General features: G+C 46.3%; 1 protein-coding gene and 1 pseudogene across 1 annotated transcript in view; both read right to left on the bottom strand.

Moving 5' to 3' along the window:
* The window catches only part of LOC137644036 (uncharacterized), a 971,945-nt gene that overhangs the window by 920,349 nt on the left and 29,577 nt on the right, over positions 1-22,019 (bottom strand). The window contains exon 2 of the mRNA XM_068376929.1: positions 13,435-13,487. The gene's annotated coding sequence lies outside the window, so the exon portion shown is untranslated. The remainder of the gene's footprint in view (positions 1-13,434; positions 13,488-22,019) is intronic.
* On the bottom strand, positions 16,951-17,069 carry LOC137644716 (5S ribosomal RNA; annotated as a pseudogene).

A 22,019-nucleotide genomic window follows, 5' to 3' on the forward strand; every position in this document is an offset into this window, starting at 1 on the left:
GCAAACTTTCCTGTTCAAAGAGGAAGCCAAAGCCTCTGGCTTTAAAGCATTCAAGGATCGCGTTACCCTCGTGATGTGTGGCAATGCTGCTGGATTTTTGCTAAAGCCGGGGCTTAATTATAAGTCGAAAAATCCTCGCGCTTTGAAAAATAAGAATAAGAATCTCCTTCCCGTGTACTGGATGCATAATCCAAAAGCATGGATTACAAAGATGCTGACCTCCAACTGGTTCCACCAGTGTTTCATCCCACAAGTCAATGAATATCTCGTAGAGAAGGGCTTGCCATTCAAGATCCTTCTCCTTATGGATAACGCTGGTGGACACGCAACTGACCTGTCGCATGAGGGCGTTCAGGTTGAGTTCCTGCCACCCAACACCACGTCATTAATTCAACCGATGGACCAGGGGGTTATCAGGGCGTTCAAGGCCCTCTACACGAAGAATACCTTGGCGGACCTCATTGCGTGTGTGGATGCTGCCCAAGAGGATGAGGATGAAGATTTTAACTTGAAGGCGTACTGGCGGCAGTACACCATAGCCACGTGCCTGAAGAATATTCAGAAGGCACTTCAAGAGATGAAACCTGCAACTGTGAATGCGAGCTGGAAGAAGTTGTGGCCCGAGATTGTTTACGACGACGAGGGATTTACTCTGTCGGAAATCCAACACTCTGCAATACGCAAATCTGTGCAGTTGGCTGCCATAATTGGAGGTGACGGGTTTGGCAACATGACGACTGAAGACGTCGACGAGTTGTTGGACTGCCATTCCCAGCCCCTAACTGACGCAGACCTCGAAGACCTGACGAAATCGGCAAGCGAAGAAGAGAGTGAAACCCAGGAAGAAACCCAAGAAAATGTCGAAGAAACGGGCTTAACACTAGAACGGCTTGCCAAGGTCTGCAACCATATAAAGGAGGTGAAAGAAATGTTGCAAGAGTGGGACGATATGGTTCGGTCTATGCAATTCTCCAACAAGGTCGATGACATCATGACTCCCTACAGGATGCTCTTAGATCGAAAAAAGAAGCAGCGGCAACAACTTCCGATCACAATGTTCTTCCAGCCTCGCAAAAAAGAGCCAGTTCCTCATGCTACTACGCCTTCGGAAGAAATTGAAGAAGTTGAAGAGGTGTCCCAGGAAAAGACACCTCCGTCTGAAGAGACGTAAAATACATCATTGGCTGCACAGTAGAAGACATCATCAGCTTCATCATCATCATTTCTACTGTGCAGCAAATTCATCGCCATCATCATTCAAGTTTTTCTTGAACTTCTTTCGTGGTGAGTACACTAACAATCTTTATTTTTTACTTTAATATTCTATATTTGTGCCTGTTTTATAGTTTAGTACTGTATGCATTAAGTTAAAGGGAAGATTTTAAGAGTCTACATGTTGTAACCTATCATATTTTTTTTGTTTAAAATTTACATTTACGTACGTAAAACAATCTCTCTCTCTCTCTCTCTCTCTCTTTCTCTTTCTCTCTCTCTCTCTCTCTCTCTCTCTCTCTCTCTCTCTCTCTCTCTCTCTCTCGTAAATTGATTTTTTTGATTTAAAATTTACATTTACAGTATGTACGTAAAACAATCTCTCTCTCTCTCTCTCTCTCTCTCTCTCTCTCTCTCTCTCTCTCTCTCTCGTAAATTGTTTTCCTGCTTTGCTACGTACAATATGTACTGTACAGTACTGTATGATTTTATATAGATACGATAAATTATATTTGTAAGGTAACATATTTTGTAAATGCTTTTACTGTAAATACTGTACTGTATCATTATTTATCACTTTCATCATGCGCGTTAAATGCCTTGTTTGTTCTGAGCGTGGTTGTTTACTGAGCGTACAGTACTTTATGACGCCGTCGTTTCAGGCGGCGTCATAAAGAAAAACATTTCATTTGGAAGTCCTAAGAAAAATTAAGTAAAACATTGGTAATAACAAAATCAACATACTGTATAATCAATATAATCGATGCAAAATGTTATTTTTATTAATAAAATAAATTTTTGAATATACTTACCCGGTGATCATATAAGCTGCAACTCTGTTGCTCGACAGAAAAAACCTACGGTCAAAATACGCCAGCGATCGCTATGCAGGTGGGGGTGTACATCAACAGCGCCATCTGTCGAGCAGGTACTTAGTACTCCAAGTAAACAAAGAACCAATTTTCTCCTCGGTCCACTGGGTCTCTATTGGGGAGGAAGGGAGGGTCCTTTAATATATGATCACCGGGTAAGTATATTCAAAAATTTATTTTATTAATAAAAATAACATTTTTCAATATTAAACTTAGCCGGTCATCATATAAGCTGATTCACACCCAGGGGGGTGGGTAGAGACCAGCATTACATGTTTACATTATTATGAGCTAAGTATTTTGTATTTCATTTTAGCAGTTATTCAAAATAACAAACATAAAATAAATAAGTACCTGGTAAGGAAGTCGACTTGAACAATTACTCTGCCTTTTTAAGTACGTCTTCCTTACGGAGCCTCGCGATCCTCTTAGGATGCTGAGCGACCCCTAGGATCTGAAGTATCAAGGGTTGCAACCCATACAACAGGACCTCATCAAAACCTCTAATCTAGGCGCTTCTCAAGAAATGACTTTGACCACCCGCCAAATCCAGTAGGATGCGAAAGGCTTCTTAGCCTTCCGGACAACCCAAAAACAATAATAAAACATTTCAAGAGAAAGATTAAAAAGGTTATGGAATTAGGGAATTGTAGTGGTTGAGCCCTCACCCACTACTGCACTCGTTGCTACGAATGGTCCCAGAGTGTAGCAGTTCTCGTAAAGAGACTGGACATTCTTAAGATAAAAAGATGCGAACACTGATTTGCTTTTCCAATAGGTTGCGTCGATTATACTTTGCAGAGATCTATTTTGTTTAAAGGCCACGGAAGTTGAGACAGCTCTAACTTTGTGTGTCCTTACCTTCAGCAAAGCTTGGTCTTCCTCATTCAGATGGGAATGAGCTTCTCGTATTAACAGTCTGATAAAATAGGATAAAGCATTCTTTGACATAGGCAAAGATGGATTCTTAACTGAACACCATAAAGCTTCAGACGGGCCTCGTAAAGGTTTTTAAATAGAACTTAAGAGCTCTTACAGGACATAAGACTCTTTCTAGTTCATTTCCAACCATACGATAAGTTTGGAATATCGAACGATATTGGCCAAGGCCGAGAAGGCAGCTCGTGTTTGGCTAGAAAACCAAGTTGTAGAACATGTAGCCGTTTCGGATGAGAATCCGATGTTCTTGCTGAAGGCATGAATCTCACTGACTCTTTTAGCTGTGGCTAAGCATACCAGGAAAAGAGTCTTTAAGGTGAGATCTTTCAGGGAGGCTGATTGTAGCGGTTCGAACCTGTCTGACATAAGGAATCTTAGTACCACGTCTAAATTCCAACCAGGTGTAACCAAACGACGCTCTTTCGTGGTCTCAAAAGACTTAAGGAGGTCCTGTAGATCTTTATTGTTGGAAAGATCTAAGCCTCTGTGACGGAAGACTGATGCCAACATGCTTCTGTAACCCTTGATAGTGGGAGCTGAAAGAGATCGTTCTTTCCTCAGATATAAGAGGAAGTCAGCTATTTGAGTTACAGAGGTACTGGTTGAGGATACGGATACTGACTTGCACCAGTTTCGGAAGATTTCCCACTTCGATTGGTAGACTCTAAGGGTGGATGTTCTCCTTGCTCTAGCAATCGCTCTGGCTGCCTCCTTCGAAAAGCCTCTAGCTCTCGAGAGTCTTTCGATAGTCTGAAGGCAGTCAGACGAAGAGCGTGGAGGCCTTGGTGTACCTTCTTTACGCGTGGCTGACGTAGAAGGTCCACCCTTAGGGGAAGTGTTCTGGGAACGTCTACTAGCCATCGAAGTACCTCGGTGAACCATTCTCTCGCGGGCCAGAGGGAAGCAACTAGCGTCAACCTTGTCCCTTCGTGAGAGGCGAACTTCTGCAGTACCTTGTTGACAATCTTGAACAGAGGGAATGCATATAGATCTAGATGTGACCAATCTAGTAGAAAGGCATCTATATGAACTGCTGCTGGGTCCGGGATTGGTGAGCAAAATATTGGGAGCCTCTTGGTCATCGAGGTTGCGAAGAGATCTATGGTTGGCTGGCCCCAGGTGGCCCAAAGTCTCTTGCATACATCCTTGTGGAGGGTCCATTCTGTTGGAATTATTTGTCCCTTCCGACTGAGACAATCTGCCATGACATTCAAGTTGCCTTGGATGAACCTCGTTACTAGTGATATGTCTAGACCTTTTGACCAGGTGAGGAGGTCCCTTGCGATCTCGTACAATGTCAGAGAGTAGGTCCCTCCTTGCTTGGAGATGTACGCCAAAGCCGTGGTGTTGTCCGAGTTCACCTCCACCACTTTGCCTTGAAGGAGAGACCTGAAGCTTTTCCAGGTCAGACGTACTGCCAGTAGCTCCTTGCAGTTGAAATGCATTGTCCTTTGACTCGAGTTCCATAATCCCGAGCATTCCCTACCGTCTAATGTCGCACCCCAGCCTACGTCCGATGCGTCCGAGAAGAGAACGTGGTTGGGAGTCTGAACAGTCAGGGGAAGACCCTCTCTAAGGTTGATATAGTCCTTTCACCAAGTCAGACAAGACTTTATCTTTCCGGAAACCGGGAACGAGACCGCTTCTAGCGTCTTGTCCTTTTTCCAGTGAAAAGCTAGATGGTATAGAAGAGGACGGAGGTGTAGTCTTCCTAGTGACACAAATTGATCCACGGATGACAGTGTCCCTACCAGACTCATCCACAGCCTGACTGGGCAGCGTTCCTTCTTCAGCATCTTCTGGATGGATAGCAGGGCTGGGGGCTGATCGTCTTGTTCAGCAACGTCCTCATCAGAGGGTTCCTCATCCGAAACTGATGAGGAAACGGCAACGGAGTGGGCAACGTCTGACTCGCTGAATCCGGTCGCACTGGTGGATGCGTGACGGAGCCGGACGCAATATCATGGAACTGCTGCACAGTCTGTGAACTGTCAACAACCATGGGTGCGCGAGGAAGTACAGCGTCAACCCGAAACTGTCTAGACTGTCTGGGTTGTGCAGTCAACACCCTACCGGGTTGCTGAGGTTGACGCACTGCGTCACAACAAGTCACCTCTGCTGGTTGTTGAACGTCTTGAACGTCAACAACCACCTCCGAGCGTCGCTTAACGTCAACGTGCAACTGGCAACCCACACTGGGTCGCATCGGTGGAGGAACCACCTCAACTGGCAGACGCGAGTAGGTTACCTCAGCGTCAACAGGGCGCACAACCGACCGGTTGGAAGGTTGTTGGCCAGAAGGAGGAACCACCTCAACTGGCAGACGCGAGTAGGTTACCTCAGCGTCAACAGGGCGCACAACCAACCGGTTGGAAGGTTGTTGGCCAGAAGGTTCTTCTCCGCATTTAAGTCCTCTATCAAGGACGCAAGCTTGGACTGCATGTCTTGCAGCAAAGCCCATTTAGGGTCTACGGGAGCAGGTGTGGCAACAGACGGGGTTAGCGACTGAGGCGGAACCATTTACCATCCCTGAAAGCCTTGTTATGTGTGACATAATAGTACAGCAAAACTTCAAAGGCTCGACAAAAGTTGAGAAGTTGACCTGTAAACAACTTGGAGCGTCTCCTGGCTAGGTGCCAGGGCGAGTCTACCAGAATTGAGAAGTCTATCTGGGCAGAGGCATGAACTCCCAAGCCGAGAACTTCTCTCGTGTCCTATCAGACTCTCGCTCTATAAGCCAGTTTAAAAGAAGGGAAATCAAAGGCTGTATCCCTAAAACTCCTCCTGGTGCAAAAACCAGTCGCCTAGCCAACGTAACGCTCTCTAGGAGAGCGAGAGAGCACTAGCTTAAAAACAACGGCTTCGAAGTAGCTAGGCCTAGTGTAAGTTCTGACGTTTAGGCGAACGAGGAGCAGCAGTTACAAGATCCGGACGAAGATCCTTAAAAAATCATCATGATTTAATTAAAGTCCATAGGAGGCTAAGCAGCTTAAGGCTCCTCTCCAAATGACAGAGTCCTCAAGGGAATATCAGTAGGAGGGAGAACAGCACTTTCTCATCTACAGGAACCTTGTCCGATAAAAGCTAGGTTATCTCAGTGAATCTCTCACTGGTGCATTAGTAGCAGACCAGAAGGCAACGTCATGTAACTGCTTGACAGTCTGTGAACTGTCAACAACTGAACTGTCAACCACAACAGGTGTGTGAGGACATACAGTGTTCACTCGAGACTGCTTTGACTGTCTATACTGAGCAGTCAAAACAACTCTAGAATGCGGAGGTTGAAGCACCGCGTCAAAACAAAACAACTTAGACTGTTGTTGTACCTCGCGAACGTCAACGGAAGGTTCCGTGCGTTACTGAACGTCAACATGCGGCTGGCAGGGTACACTGGAACGCATGGGTGGCGGGACTCTCTCGGCTGGAGTGCGGCAGAAGGTCGCCTCAGCGTCCACAGGACGCACAACCGTGTTGGTTGTAGGCTAGAGGTTGGTGCAGTGTCAACCTTCTCCGCACGAAAGTCCCGCATCAATGACGTTAACTAAGACTGCATGGTCTGCAGCAAAGACCACTTAGGGTCTACAGGAGCAGGTGCGGCAACAGACGGTGTGACTGCCTGATGCGGTACCGCTTTGCCTCTCTTAGGAGGTGTGCAGTCGTCGGAAGACTGCAGCGAGTCCGAACTGACCCAGTGGCTACAACTGGGCCGTTGGACTTGCGCGGAAGGGACCGACTTGCGCTTAATAAGCTGCGAGACCTTGGTCCATGGTTTCTTACGAGAAACCTCTTCCGCAGACGAGAAATAAATGGGCTCTCTCGTCTTTGTGTGGGTGGGGCAATCTTGGGTAGATACGCCCGAAACCACGGAGGGAAACGTCTGTTCGTTGATCAAGGCCTGACGAACCCATAAGTCGTTCGACATTACTTCTCCCCTGGGCTTGGGAGCTTGCAAGAGGTCCCGGACTAGGTGAACGACAGGCACGAACAGACGAACCCTCGGACGCAACACTGTAACACTTTGCGCATATCACTATCACTTCGATTTTCTGTTTTGCACTTATTTCACTGAAATCGAAACTTTTACTGATTTCTACCTGAAACACGCAATTCTACCCTCATTAAAAGGTAGTAATTGCGAAATCAGTCGTATAATGCAGCTCATTAATACTAGCAAAAAACAGAAAACATATATAAAGATAAAAAATCAGTGGCTGGGAAAGAGACTAAACACTAGTTCAAATAAACTACGTTTACAATCTCTCACCGCACATAGCCTGGGGACAAGAATAAAACCCTAGAAACGTTTTACCTTCTTCCCCGTACAGCGACTAGGGACGAGAGTAACACGAGAAAAACGTTACCCGCTTGAACGGAACGTTTTCTCTCCTCTCTCTCCCTCCGTCTCTATCTCTCTCTCTCTTTCTCTATTGATTTCGCACCTAAGAGAAGAGCCCAATTATATATCGTCAAAAAAACATGTTATTTGACTAAAGGAAAAAACTGAAAGGTTTTCCAAATAAAAAGTTCCTTTAAATTAGAATTTAAAACATTTAAGCTAAGAAAGAATGAACAAAACGTCAGAATCGATTTACTCTTACTGCAAAGTGAAACCGTGATACACTCTCTCTCTATCGTAACGATAGAGCGCATGTTGAACGTCCTGAACGTCAACAACTGCGTAGCATAAAAAACTAAACGTTAGTTCATCTTTGAAAACAGTACGAAGACTATCAAAGAAATTCTTTCATAAAACATTAAATTTAAAAAGTTTTAAATTCTTTAAAGGCTAAATACGATATAACGGGCTCAACGTTGATTAACTTTGGTTCCAAGTTAGGACCGCCTACTATCAGGAAAGGTCGCATATAAACAAAACATAAAAATTATCTTTATATGTTTATAATAAATGGAAAGTTAATCGAAGAGGCCTAATAAAGGCGGAGAGATATAAAATATATAGATCTATAACGTGTTAAGCAAAATTACTAAAAACCTAAACACACTTCCGTCTAAGGGAAGGGTCGGCCATTTAAAAGTGAAAGAGAGTCCATACTCTCTTTGTCACCCTAATTAAATCTATCCAAAACGAGTTCAAGTTTTGAGATGAAGATAAAACACCTGCATAGCGAAAGCTCAAAACTAGAATAGTGTACTTCACCAAATAGTTGTGAAAACAAATCCAGTTAGTAACAGCGTATTAGTAGGTCTTGCCGGTAGCCCGACAGAGAGAAAATTGGTTCTTTGTTTACTTGGAGTACTAAGTACCTGCTCGACAGATGGCGCTGTTGATGTACACCCCCACCTGCATAGCAATCGCTGGCGTATTTTGACCGTAGGTTTTTTCTGTCGAGCAACAGAGTTGCAGCTTATATGATCACCGGCTAAGTTTAATATTGAAAAAACTAACCTATACATATATGTGTACACTAAATGAGTTTGTTTCTTCATTATGATCAGAGATGAACGTAAACAAAACATTGGTTGCCATTTTTTATCGTGCTTTTTAGGTGTTTAGGAAACGCATGATATAAAATCGCCTTTAATATTTGTGCCTGTTTAAGTGCCTGTTTAAGTTTAGGGTGCTGTAGTACATGCATTAAGTGTTCTGTACATTAAAGGGTAGTTTGTTAACAGTACTACGTACAAGGGAAGGTTTTAAAAGTCCGAATATACATGTTAAATAAATAGGTAAATATGATATCACTACTTCGCGGATTTTCACCTATCGCGGCCAGGTCTGGAACCTATCTACCGCGATAAACGAGGGTTCACTGTACTGTTTATATAAGTATAAGAAAAAGTAAGTTAACCCTGGATAGGTACGGTGGGTCGTTTGCGACCCCGAGCGTCAAAAAAAAACAGGTTTTTCTCACGTGACTCACCCCTGTGACTGAATTTGTGGGTGATCGACCTGCAGGAGGTGTCTCCCCTACACGCTCTAGTAGTGTCCAGCTGTGCATTGCTGTAGCTGTACTCCTTCCCCGATTTCTGAGACGCGTCGGGGTCGTTCGCGTCCGAGTTTACCCTTCTGAGGTAGTTTGCATAATTATCAAAGTTATTACGTATTATGAAATTGTCGTAGAATGGTGCAACTTGTATAGGTTATCAGTTGTGGAAAGTCTTGGTGGATTGTTTGGCTACCATGTGCATGTTTTTTTTTTTAGTTAAAATGTCGTTCATCACCACGAGGACCATTTTACCGCGAGTGCCCCTTTTTCATTTTTTTTCATTTTTTTGCCAAGTCATTTTTCCGTAAGATATTGCCAAATAGTGTCGTAAAACTTTTGCTTGTTTAGTGTTGGAAAGTGTGTCTAGATGATCTGGCTACCCATGCATGACTTTGTTTTTGTCAGATACGACGTAGTTATTGGTATATTGGGTATTTAACTGCGGTTACCAATTTCTGTTTTTTTTTCAATATTTGTAAAAATTACTACGTAGTAAGGAATTGCCGTATATTATTCATTTTTTTTTTCATGTTTATGTGTTAGAAAGTGTGCCTTGATGGTTGGGCTAACACGTGCATGTCTTTTTTTTTATCTGAGATGTCGTATATTAGAATGTCGGGCGTTTTACCGCGAGTGTCCCTTTTTAATTTTTTTTAATTTTTTTGCCAAGTCATTTTTCCGTAAGATATTGCGAAATAGTGTCGTAAAACTTTTGCTTTTTTAATGTTGGAAAGTGTGTCTAGATGATCTGGCTACCCATGCGTGATTTTGTTTTTGTCAGATACGACGTAGTTATTGGTATATTGGGTATTTAACTGCGGTTGCCAATTTCTGTTTTTTTTTTCAATATTTGTAAAAATTTACTACGTAGTAAGGAATTGCCGTATATTATTGATTTTTTTTTCATGTTTATGTGTTAGAAAGTGTGCCTTGATGGTTGGGCTAACACGTGCATGTCTTTTTTTTTTATCTGAGATGCCGTATATTAGAATGTTGGGCATTTTTCCGCGAGTGCCCCTTTTTATTTGTTTTGCATTTTTTTGTTTAGTCATGTTACCGTAAGGAATTGGCAAGTAGTGTCGCAAAACTTATATTTTTATAGTGTTGGAAAGTGTTTCTAGATGATCTGGCTACCCATGCCTATTTTTTTTTTAGCCAGATATGGCGTATATATAAGTATGTGTTCGATTTTCCTGTGATTGCCATTTTTTCGTTTTTTCCCATTTCTTTCAAAATTACTACGTACTAAGGAACTAGCACAGAGTAATATTTCATTTATATGTTTATTTGTCGGAAAATATGCCTTGATGGTTTGCCTAGCACGTGGCTGAAATTTTTTTTTTCTGAAATGCTGTATATTAGAATGGCCATTTTTCCACGAGTGCCCCTTTTTATTTGTTTTGCATTTTTTTGCTTAGTCATGTTACCGTAAGGAATTGGCAAGTAGTGTCGCAAAACTTATATTTTTATAGTGTTGGAAAGTGTTTCTAGATGATCTGGCTACCCATGCCTATCTTTTTTTTAAGCCAGATATGGCGTATATATAGGTATGTGTTCGATTTTCCGGTGATTGCCATTTTTTCGTTTTTTCCCAATTCTTTCAAAATTACTACGTACTAAGGAACTATCACAGAGTAATGATTCCTCTAGATGTTTATTTGTCGGAAAATTTTGTTTACTTTTTTTTTGATTGAATATCATCAAATTTTTTTAGCTAAAATATTGTTTTACATTTTTTTTTTTCGATTTTATTTCCCTTCAAAAAAAATTTTTTGAGTCAGAATTTTAATTTTATAGTCGTAAAATAATCGACAATTATCCAGCAACCCACCATACAGTTTTTATGCATATCCAATAATAATTAGATTAGTAAATAACACCTTGAAATTGACATACCCTTCCTACATTTCAAGTGGCAGATTAGGGAGTCTGAGTCAGTGTGGTTGGCGGCCATTTTGTGGACATATCCGAAGCGTAAGCTGCCCTATCTATATATATTCTTGTTCCCTATAGAATTTGTGATATTTTGGTATATTTTTACCTGCATAAATATCATATTGTATATTAAATATATGTATTTTTTTACGAAATTTCCAAGTACTCAAAAAATTACCTTTAGATATGGCCCCTGATATAAATGTAATTTACAAAATAATGAAGATTTTTTTACATATTTCTATTTTAGGATAACATATGTTTATTCCCTAAAAAAATTAGCCACTTCCTATTTCATTTGGGTACCCAAAAAATTCATGAAAATTGGACAATTTTTTTTGGCCAAAAAAAGTTACCCTTTTTTTCTCATTTCAGATCTTCACCTCCATGGGTCTGACTCCATCCAAAATACATCAAGATGTGTCCTAAACATTCAAGAATCAATTCCTAAAAGGATTTGTGTATATATGTATAAACTTTTTTTTATGAATTTTTATGTCAGGTCTTTTTTTTTCTACTTAATTTTTTAAAATATTTATAATAAATAGTTTTTCTGCAGATGAGTAGTATTTATCTTTACAGTTGTTTTAAGCATTCATTGAAGTTTTTTTTGGCAAAAGAAAAAAGGAGGTTACTGCAAAAACTGATTTTTCAAGAATTTTTTTTGGCGTCGGGGTCGTTCGCGTCCGAGTATACCCTTAAAGGGGTGTCCGAGGACCGTACCTATCCAGGGTTAAAAGACAAAAATTAATGGCAGTCCAAAATAGGAGAGGAGGGAGAGAGGAAACAACCGCTCTCGCTCCGAGCCAAAAGTAAAGTGACTAAATCACATGTATGTACACGGGAGTGGTAGCAAGCTAACCCCCCCCCCCCCTTCCCCAGCTAACTAGCGGTGTGGGTAGTTAACCCTCGCTAAATTTTGATGGCTCGTCATTTCAGCTCCGCCGAAAGTATAACCCCTAATAAATAGCGTGGTTTGCATTCCAGTTACGGAACAAATTTCAAGTATTTAGGATCAACAGTTGCAGAGGATGGTGATCTGGGAGCAGGAAAAAAAACACAGAATACAAGCAGGATGGAAGAATTGGAAAAAAGTCCATGGAGTACTATGCCACAGGAAAATAGGGGTTAAGTTGAAAGGTAATGTACACAGGACAGTTGTGAGACCAGCAATGATATATGGAGCGGAGATGTGGGCAATAAAGAAGACAGAAGAGAAGAAGATGGATGTGGCAGAGATGAGAATGTTGAGATGGATGTGTGGGGTGACAAGAAGAGATAAGATACGGAATGAGGTAATCAGGGGTACCACAGGAGTTAAAAAAAAACTATCAGATAAGATCCAAGAAAGTAGACTGAGGTGGTATGGTCATGTCATGAGAAAAGATGAACAGTATATTGGGAGGAGAGTGATGGAAATGGAGGTACAGGGAACGAGAAGGAGAGGGAGATCAAAGCGAAGGTGGATGGACTGTATCAAGGATGACCTTCGATCAAAGGGATTAACCGATGAAGTGTGGGACAGAGGTAGACGGAGAAAGCCGACCAGAAACATTGACCCCACATAGAAGTGGGAAAAGATGTACACAAAGAAGAAGAAGAAGAAGAAAAAGAAGAAAAAGAAAAAGAAGAAGAAGAAAAAGAAGAAAAAGAAAAAGAAGAAGAAAAAGAAGAAGAAGAAGAAAAAGAAGAAGAAGAAGAAGAAGAAGAAGCAGCATGTGGCCAAAATCATGCTGATTGACAGGAGAGAGAAAGGCTTACCTGTCACCTGCCGATAGTTATAACTGCAGTGCCTCGTTAAATTTCTAAAAGCAGTTCCAACTTTACTAGTCATACTTCTATTGAAGTAAAACAGTTTGTATATGTGGCACCGTCGTTCAATTAGTTCATTATGCATGTTGCATAAGATTTTTCACAACTCTGACCATCCTTTACATTCAGATCTCCCTGGACAATTCTATCCTGTTCGTAATACTAGGCAGGCAGTTAATTCTAATAGCCAGGCCTTCTCTATCACGAGGCTCAATACTACGCAGTACTCTAGAAGTTTTATTCCAGCTGTGACCAAGTTGTGGAATGATCTTCCTAATCGGGTGGTTGAATCAGTAGAACTTCAAAAGTTCAAAGTTGGAGCTAATGCTTTTTTGTTGACCAGGCGGACATAGTCTTTTTATAGTTTATTTATGACATATTTGTTTTTGATGATGTTGATAGTTTATTATATGACATGTCTGTTTTGACGTTGTTTCTTGTTTTAGAATGATTTATTGTTAATTTGTTCTCTTCATTTTATTTCCTTATTTCCTTTCCTCACTGGGCTATTTTTCCCTGTTGGAGCCCCTGGGCTTAAAGCATCTTGCTTTTCCAACTAGGGTTGTAGCTTGGATAGTAATAATAATAATAATAGTAGGAACAAATATACAAGTAAATCAATGGTCTGGAAATTATCATCATATTAAAAGATTAAAAAGAGCCCTCTTGCCAAGACATAACTATTAATTTTTCATTAAAACATTGTTGATACTTACAGATGTTGCAGTAAATCAGAGATGTCAATCTTGAAAGGATGAAAGCAGTGAACCTGAAAATATAAACATATACTAGAAAATTCATACATGTAATTTCATAAAAGTTGAGTCACATTAAAAATCAGGGTGCAGTGGATGAAGATCTAGAAAATAAATTACCTTTGGTTCACTTAGCTAAATTACACAGCCTTCAAACTGTATCTAAGACCATGTAAGGTTGAAATTAAAAAGATTTTATATGTAGCCCACATTTGATAATGTACAACCAAAATCAAGTTTTCAAAACAACTGAATTTGAAGAATGAAAAATATTTTTTTTTTTTAAATAATGATCATGTTTCTTAACTATACAAATATAAATTTGTAAGTAATTTGTATTTTTCCTAGTATACAAACCTGGAGCTATTTATAGGGGTATACTTTCGGCACAGCTGAAAGACGAGCCATGTTAATTTTCGTGAGGGATAACTACCCCATCAGCTAGTTAGCGGGTGGGGGGGTGGGGTAGACTGGCTACTCAGCTCACTCACACCTCTTGGCTGAGTAACCACTTCGCTTTATGGCAGGACTTCTCGGGGGACAGGGTGAAGGGCCAATTTGTATAAATAGCTCCAGGTTTGTATACTAGGAAAAATACAAATTACTTACAAATTTGTTATTTGTTCCAGCATAAAATGACAAATTCGAAGATAATTTGTATTTTTCCTAACCATACAAACCTTAGCTATTTACATTGGGTTTACCTTTTAGCGCAGCTGAAATGGCGAGCCATTAGAATTTAATGAGGGTGTATTACCCCCGCGCTAGTTTGCGGGGGGTAGGGGAGTGGTAGCTAGCTACCCCTCCCCCCCCTTACACACAGATGAATGCTCACTTTCACTTAGAGGTAGGACTTGTCTTGGGGGACAGAGCTGGCGGGCAAATATGTGTAAATAGCTAAGGTTTGTATGGTTAGGAAAAATACAAATTATCTTCGAATTTGTCATTTGTTCCGTAACCGAAATACAAACCACGCTATTTACATTGGGTGACTTACCCATTAGGTAGGGTGGAAAGTCCCCAGCCATACTGGCTTTGGCTTTACCCGGGGACTCAGAATCCGAGTGAGTCGCACTCGAGAAAAGGAGTCCCTGCACCTCACAAGTTCCTTGCTCCGCAAGGAACCGTGTGGCCTACATAAGCTTGTGTGTGAAGGAAGAAGTGTGACCCGTCCTAGGCAGTTGACCTGGAGTTCCAGAAGGAACTCTGGGTTAGGACGTTCCCAATACCACCTCGTCAGGGTATGGGGGACGCGACAGTATTGACTCAATACTCGGAACACAAGGAAGCATGGTTTACCTGCCGAGGTTCGAGGTCAGCTATGCAGAGACCAGGATGCTGCTTCCCCGTAGAGGGGATGATGAAGAAAGAAATAAGGGCCAGACATACTTCTTTCGTTCATGCAGACTAAAACCTGATAACAATGCCCTCAACCTTCTGCTACCTGTCCAAAAAGGAGCCTGAGGTTAGACCAGCTGTTGTGTAGCCACCACAGAGCGATAGAAAACGTATCGAGACTCCTGTGGGTCACGCCCTGCAGGAAGCGGGCTGCGAAGGTCATTAGATGCTTCCAGACTCCAGCTTGTAGCACCTGCGTCACAGTAGTATTACTCGAAGACGAGTGACGTTGCGATGTATCCAACATCGTACTGTAGGGCGACGTGACGGGGGAGAGTCTGGAGACAGGTCGAGATGAATGTCCTTGAGTCCGGGCTGAAGAGGTATACTGGTGACTCTCCCCCGTGTCCTCCTTGTGCTCCCAAATCGGCTGCAACTGAGGACAAACTGCAGCTGTTCCCAAAGCTAACCTCTCGATTCCTTTACTGGCAAGAAAGAGAAGGTCTTGGGACATCAGAGACAGAATGGAGACTCAAAATCTTGAAGGAATTGGACCGAAGGGCCGGGACCCCCAGATTCTGAGTCTAGCCAACAACTCAGGAGCGAACCTGAATGTTGCCTTCCCCTCTTCCTTAGAAAGGGCGGAGTCGTACGAGACCAAGAAGATTGCTTACACACTGGCCGTGGCCAGAGTGAGCAGGAGACCCAAGGCGGAATACAATCCGAGGCCTGTCGTAAAGGGTCTTGAGAAGATCTCTTAAAGGACTAAAAGTCCGAGCCATGCTCCAAGTTGGAGGTCTTCCTCCGACTATGGCAGGGACGATCGTAGCTTCGCATGAGCGAGGAAAGATCCAGCGGGCAGGAAACAGTTATTCCTTTAAGCCTGAAGGTCAGGGAAAGGCTGAGCGACAGGCTTCATTACCGAGAGCGGAAAGGAGTTTCCTCCCGCCGAAAGGCAATAAGACCGTTATTGCTGGAGAAGAGGCCTCAAGGGAAGAGGTATATCTCCCACGGCACCAACCACCGAAGACTCTTCACTTTGTCTGGAAGACCCCTGCGGATGACTATCGCAGATGACGCGACCTCCGTACCGCGACTGTAGCGGGTTGTCTCTTCTTGAGGAGGAGGCGTAGTGTTTCCAGGCATGAAGCCGAAGCGACGCCCCGGTTTGGGAGAGATGTCGCAGTGTGGTTGTTTGAGTAGTCTGCGCCGTGGGAGAAGCTCTCCCAGGAGTTCCGTCAGGGGAAGCAGAGGGTCCAGAAACCGTTCTGCACATAGTCCCAGTGGAGCTCTCCCATTGAAAGGTTGACAGACAACCTGGTCTTGTTGAGACCCATTGTCCACAGACAAAAAGGAGGGAAGACGCAGGCGTCGAAGTTGTCCCACCATCACCGGAATGCATCTTGCCAGAGTCTCGGGGTCTGAGACTGGGGGGAAGAACAGCGGAAGCTTGAAGTTCCAAGCTGTCGCGATCAGGTCCCCCAGACCAGGACTTGCTGGTTACTCAAGGTCAAAGACCCCCAGGTACACTCTCTCTACGAGGCTCTGCTCGGATAGTCGGAGAGAACATTCCTCTGCCTGGAATGAGAGAGCCGATGGTGGTATTGAGATAATCTCAATCATCCCGGTATCTCTACTGCAAGATGTGAAGGTGTGAAAATGCGTCCCCTGCTGGTTAGAACACGCCAGAATCATGAAGTCGACGCGCACGGGGCGACTCGGCAGGAGCTGTAGGATCTGTAGAGGGGCCAGACTACGGCCCCTAAGCCTGCCTGAATGATGGAGAGGTATCCTTCAGGTCTTGACCATAGGCCTGGACCGGAACATGCACCCCCCCCCCCTTTCCTTTGACGAGTCCGAGAACAGCATCAAGAATGTGGGGAAAGGACGAGAATATCCACTACCATCAAGAGGTTCCATAAGTCAACACCCATTGCAGGTCTAATAGTTTCGCTGGTCCCATAGGGGCCAGGAAGTCCGGTTAAACGTTGCCTGAAACCACCGGAACTTGGACCGCCCCACATGGAACTTATCCTGAGGCGACCGTTCGGACTATAGACGGGTCAATGAGGAAAGGAGAACTATGAAACGTTCCAAGGTAGGGCTGAAAGCTCAACTGAAAGGAAGGCTCGGAGGATGTGGCAACAGAATCTGGTGTCCCCAGGTGGTAACCCATCCAAGTACCGACCAGAACCGACGTTGCTTAACCTCGCTGGACGGACGAGAAGCGGGGTTTCCAACGTGGTAAGGCCGTTGACTCAATATCATGGCCAGATACTCCAGATGTTGAGGCAGAAGAAGAGAAGGCTCCAAGCAAAATACCATGAACCCACACTCATGGTAAGCATCCGGAAGCTTGTCCCGGCGCTGAAGAAGGTCGAACCCGAGCCTACCAGAGTTGACCAGCCCTCCAAAAAGCAGAGGAGGCGGAAGCCTGCACCTGAGCGGCCATGAGGAAAACAGGGAGAGTTCCCTGGGGAAAACAACCTGCTATGCCACGGCGGGATAGCCACACTGCATCACAAGCAGGAATACTTGCAGTCTAGGCTGAATTCGACGAGCTCCCTGGAGGATGGATGGAATGGAAACTGAAAGTACCCGTCCTTCCGATCCAGGGTTTAAGGAGTCCTGTCGCCTCGTTACCAGTCTGATCGATTCTGCTGTTCTACGCTGGCCGAAGTTTGTTCGACAAACTTGATCAGGGCTGAGAGGTCGACTACGGAACTCCCCTCTCAGATCCTTCCTTACAAGAAAGGATCGACTGAAGAGGCCGGGGGTGAAGCCGTCGATGATCCTATGGAGGACCTTCGCCTAAGGTATGGATCATTCTGCCCAACCGGGCAACTCTTGCCGACGCTATGGCATAGAGGTTCAGAGACACTGAATTCGCTGACAGAGACGGCAGGCACGATATCCTTGGCTGATCACAGAGATTGTGCGGGAAAGGGCATCGGGAAGCTGTCATCCGGATGAGTAACCTTAAGCATCCTCCCAGCGAGAAACCTGCAATCCTAGAGTTCGTGAACTCTGCCGCTCCTTTTAGGACTATGCCCCCCCCGGGGGAGCCTCCCGTGCCATCTGTTCCTGACAGGAGGAAACCGCAATTGGACACCTTGTCCCAGTTGTCGTAGCCGATAACTTAGGCCGACGTGGTTGAAAGAAAAGGGCGCTGGAGCCCTGCAGAGTCTGGAAGAAAGCGCCTTGGAGGAGTGAAAACGGAAGTCGATTTCTTCCGCATAGCCGCTGTCTAAGTCTCTGTCCTTGGGCACAAACAAACTCTTCTCAAGGATGGAAGGGTGTCTGAGGTCGTCGACCTCCACAGATGAGACACCCGAAGGAAGCCCTCAGTCAGCGCGTCCAGATGGTACAACATCGAGCTTGTCCGCAAGTTAGATACTTAACGACGAAAGGCTAAGGTGCCTGAGCTCGAGAGGAGGAAAGTACCCATGATCTTCCTGTAGCTTCCTTGAACCAAACCTTGGGCCGTAACTGAGGAGGGAAAGGACCTGGTAAGCCCCGAGAGGAAGGGGTAAGCAGTCACCCCTTGGCCGATGGAGAAATCTCAAACGGAAAGCCCCCCCACCAAAAATCCTTCCAGGGAATGACAGGGAAGGGCTAACCCAGGTTCTGGAAAGAGGAGTGTTGCTCAGACCTCCCTGAAGTTTCTTCCTATTCTTGCAAGTGCCATGCTCTGCGTTTACGGGGTGAGGCCGTGTTCTGGAAATACGCTCCAGAAGAACTCGCCAGGCTGGCTTTGCTGCGAAAACCCCAATGGGAATCGTGGTTGCAATCGCCCTGGAGCTCGCGCGATGGTAATTCAAAGATTTGCGCGTGGGCGAACGTGGAAGCGCCCATGCGCGGTCACGCAGGAACGCAAACGAAGGTGAGCGAAGGAGCGCAGAATGAGGGCGAGCGTGGTAAGAAGGGCGAGAGCTGGTGGTCGGCGAGCGATAACCCATAGACGAGCAATGGATACTGCAAGAATTAAGCCGACGTTCGTGCGAAGAAACACTGTAGGTTCGAGCGATGGAACACCGTCGGTTCGCGCGACGGAACACCGTCGGTTCGCGCGCGGGCGAACATTGGAGAGCATGTGCGCGGACGCGCATGAGCGTAGACGTGCAGGCACGTGGGCGCGCAGGCGAATGATCGCGCGGGCGTGCAGGCAAGCGGTCGCGCGGGCGCGCAGGCAAGCGGTCGCGCGGGCGCGCAGGCAAGCGGTCGCGCGGGCGAACGGTCGCGCGGGCGAACGGTCGCGCGGGCGAACGGTCGCGCGGGCGAACGGTCGCGCGGGCGATCGGTCGCGCGGGCGAACGGTCACGCGGGCGAATGGTCGTGAGGGTGGGCAGGTGAATGAGCGCGAGTCCGAGGCGGCGAACGCAAGCGTTAGCGCGATGGCGAGGAAACGCGCTGCCGCGTGGGCGAGGAAGACCGCTGGCGATATGGATCAACAGGCAATCGGTGGTGAGCTGGTGAGCGCTAACGCGCAGGTTGGCAATTGCGCGTTGTGGCATGTCGACGCGTTGGCGAGTGATGGGGAGCAGCATGCGCGGGTGGGCGATCGCGCGATGGGGAACAGCATGCGCGGGTGGGCGATCGCGCGATGGCGAGCAGCATGCGCGGGTGGGCGATCGCGCGATGGCGAGCAGCATCCGCGGGTGGGCGATCGCGCGATGGCGAGCAGCATGCGCGGGTGGGCGATCGCGCGATGGCGAGCAGCATCCGCGGGTGGGCGATCGCGCGATGGCGAGCAGCATGCGCGGGTGGGCGATCGCGCGATGGCGAGCAGCATCCGCGGGTGGGCGATCGCGCGATGGCGAGCAGCATGCGCGGGTGGGCGATCGCGCGATGGCGAGCAGCATGCGCGGGTGGGCGATCGCGCGATGGCGAGCAGCATGCGCGGGTGGGCGATCGCGCGATGGCGAGCAGCATGCGCGGGTGGGCGATCGCGCGATGGCGAGCAGCATGCGCGGGTGGGCGATCGCGCGATGGCGAGCAGCATGCGCGGGTGGGCGATCGCGCGATGGCGAGCAGCATGCGCGGGTGGGCGATCGCGCGATGGCGAGCAGCATGCGCGGGTGGGCGATCGCGCGATGGCGAGCAGCATGCGCAGGTGGGCGATCGCGCGATGGCGAGCAGCATGCGCAGGTGGGCGATCGCGCGATGGCGAGCAGCATCCGCAGGTGGGCGATCGCGCGATGGCGAGCAGCATCCGCAGGTGGGCGATCGCGCGATGGCGAGCAGCATCCGCAGGTGGGCGATCGCGCGATGGCGAGCAGCATCCGCAGGTGGGCGATCGCTCGATGGCGAGCAGCATGCGCAGGTGGGCGATCGCGCGATGGCGAGCAAGTGTTCCTTCAGAAGTGTTGGAGAACGTTGGCGTGCCAGCTGTAACACACGCAGGCGATCCGGAGATCGCCGACGTGTAGAACGCTGTTGAATAGGCGATACTAAAATCGCCTGTGCGCGCTGGCGAGCAGGTGAACGCTGGCGAGCAGGTGATCGCTGGCGAGCAGGTGATCGCTGGCGAGCTGATGATCGCTGGCGAGCTGATGATCGCTGACGAGCAGAAGGCAACGCGTGGAAGCCTGCGCATAGAAGAAGAGTCCCTGACCCAGACCTGAACCGAAGTTCTAGATCGCAAGGGTGAACGTGGGCGCACAGGGCGCGTAACAGGAACCAACAGGAACAGCAGGGATGATCATCATGAGAGCGCTGACGAACAGGAGAGCGCTAGCGAAAGAAGAGCGCTAGCGATCAGGAAGCGCTGATGAGCAGGAGAGCGCCTGTGCACTAACACTGAGCAGGAGCAGGAGAGAACACCGCAGAAGGGCGCGCAGGGGAACCCTGACACGCAAGGGAAGAACCCCCGTGGAAGGCAACCCTTTGCCCCGAAGGGAACGTTGTCCGTCGGGAGACAGATGTCCATCGGAAGACCGTAGCCTGTCCGCCGGGAGACTGATGTCCGTTGGAAGACCGTTGTCCGTCGGGAAGACCGTTGCCCGTCGGAAGACGAGATCAGACTGCTGTCCATCTGCACCAAGGCGGAAGATCAAGAAAAAGAAGTTGTAGGCTGCAAACGGAGATTCAAAAAGGCGCCACTTAGCACCCTTATAGGGAGATGAGAGGCCCTTACGACAAGGCGGACGGTGGGCCTTACGGCGAGGGAGGCCAACAGCAACAGCAGCAGAAGAATCCTCCGAAGAGGAGTCTCTATGAGTGTACTCTCTCGCGAACCAAAGAGAAACACATCGTAGAAGAGACTGGTCAGCCAGTGACCTAAAAGGAGCAATCCTCCGAAGAGGAGCTCCTGCAGTTGCCCAGCCCCTTGAGCGAAACTGCAGGTGTGACCGCTCAGCACCAAGAGCATAGTCGCACGAAAAAAAGGCAAGAGAAGAACCCCCAAAAGGGAAAAAACTCAAGCCTGGACAGGAAAAAAAAGTTCCCTCGGAAGGAAAGTTACCCGCCCAAGGAGGCAAGCCTCCTGAGAGTTCTAAAATGAACTGGAGAGCTCTCCGTCGTCACGGGAGTACTTCCAGTAGAAGGAGACACGCCCCTGACGAAAATACAAGAGGGGAGGCAGCAAGAGCCGAATCCCCAGGCCTCAACAAGACAGCTCACACCGTTGCCATATTACAGAAACGAACTAGATCGGTAACTGTAAAAAAATAAAACAAAAAACATTAGTACACATTCATTCCCCCGGGAAGGCTCCGAAGAGGAATCCCGAGGGAAAGGAAACAAGAATTACACAACAGGCACGTGCCCTCACAACCACTTACACTCACGGAAGGAGAGCTATAACCAAAACAGAATTATAACAATTATAATTATGAAACTATGTAATTTAAAAATGAATGAACACTAAAGAAAGAACGAAACCCCCGAAAGGAATCGTTCTACAAGCTGAAAAAAACAACTACAATTAGATTCATAAACTAATTGAGACAAACGTACGGCGTAGCAACCGCCCCACACGGAAAGGAAGCTACAAGGGCGTAGTAACACGTAGTAAAAGGGTAAACGACCTCAAGAGAGAGAGAGAAAGACCGGAGTCAAACTCGATCGCCACCATAAAATTCCGCCGTGGTGGCCTAACTGCCGAGGACACCACGTAGAAATCGTACACTACACACACAAATCTGAAAATGAAACTTACTGATTTCTATACTCAAATATATATACAAACATGAAAACATGTTTACATA

Source organism: Palaemon carinicauda, chromosome 7, assembly GCF_036898095.1.
Source record: "Palaemon carinicauda isolate YSFRI2023 chromosome 7, ASM3689809v2, whole genome shotgun sequence".
NCBI classification, from domain to species: domain Eukaryota; kingdom Metazoa; phylum Arthropoda; class Malacostraca; order Decapoda; family Palaemonidae; genus Palaemon; species Palaemon carinicauda.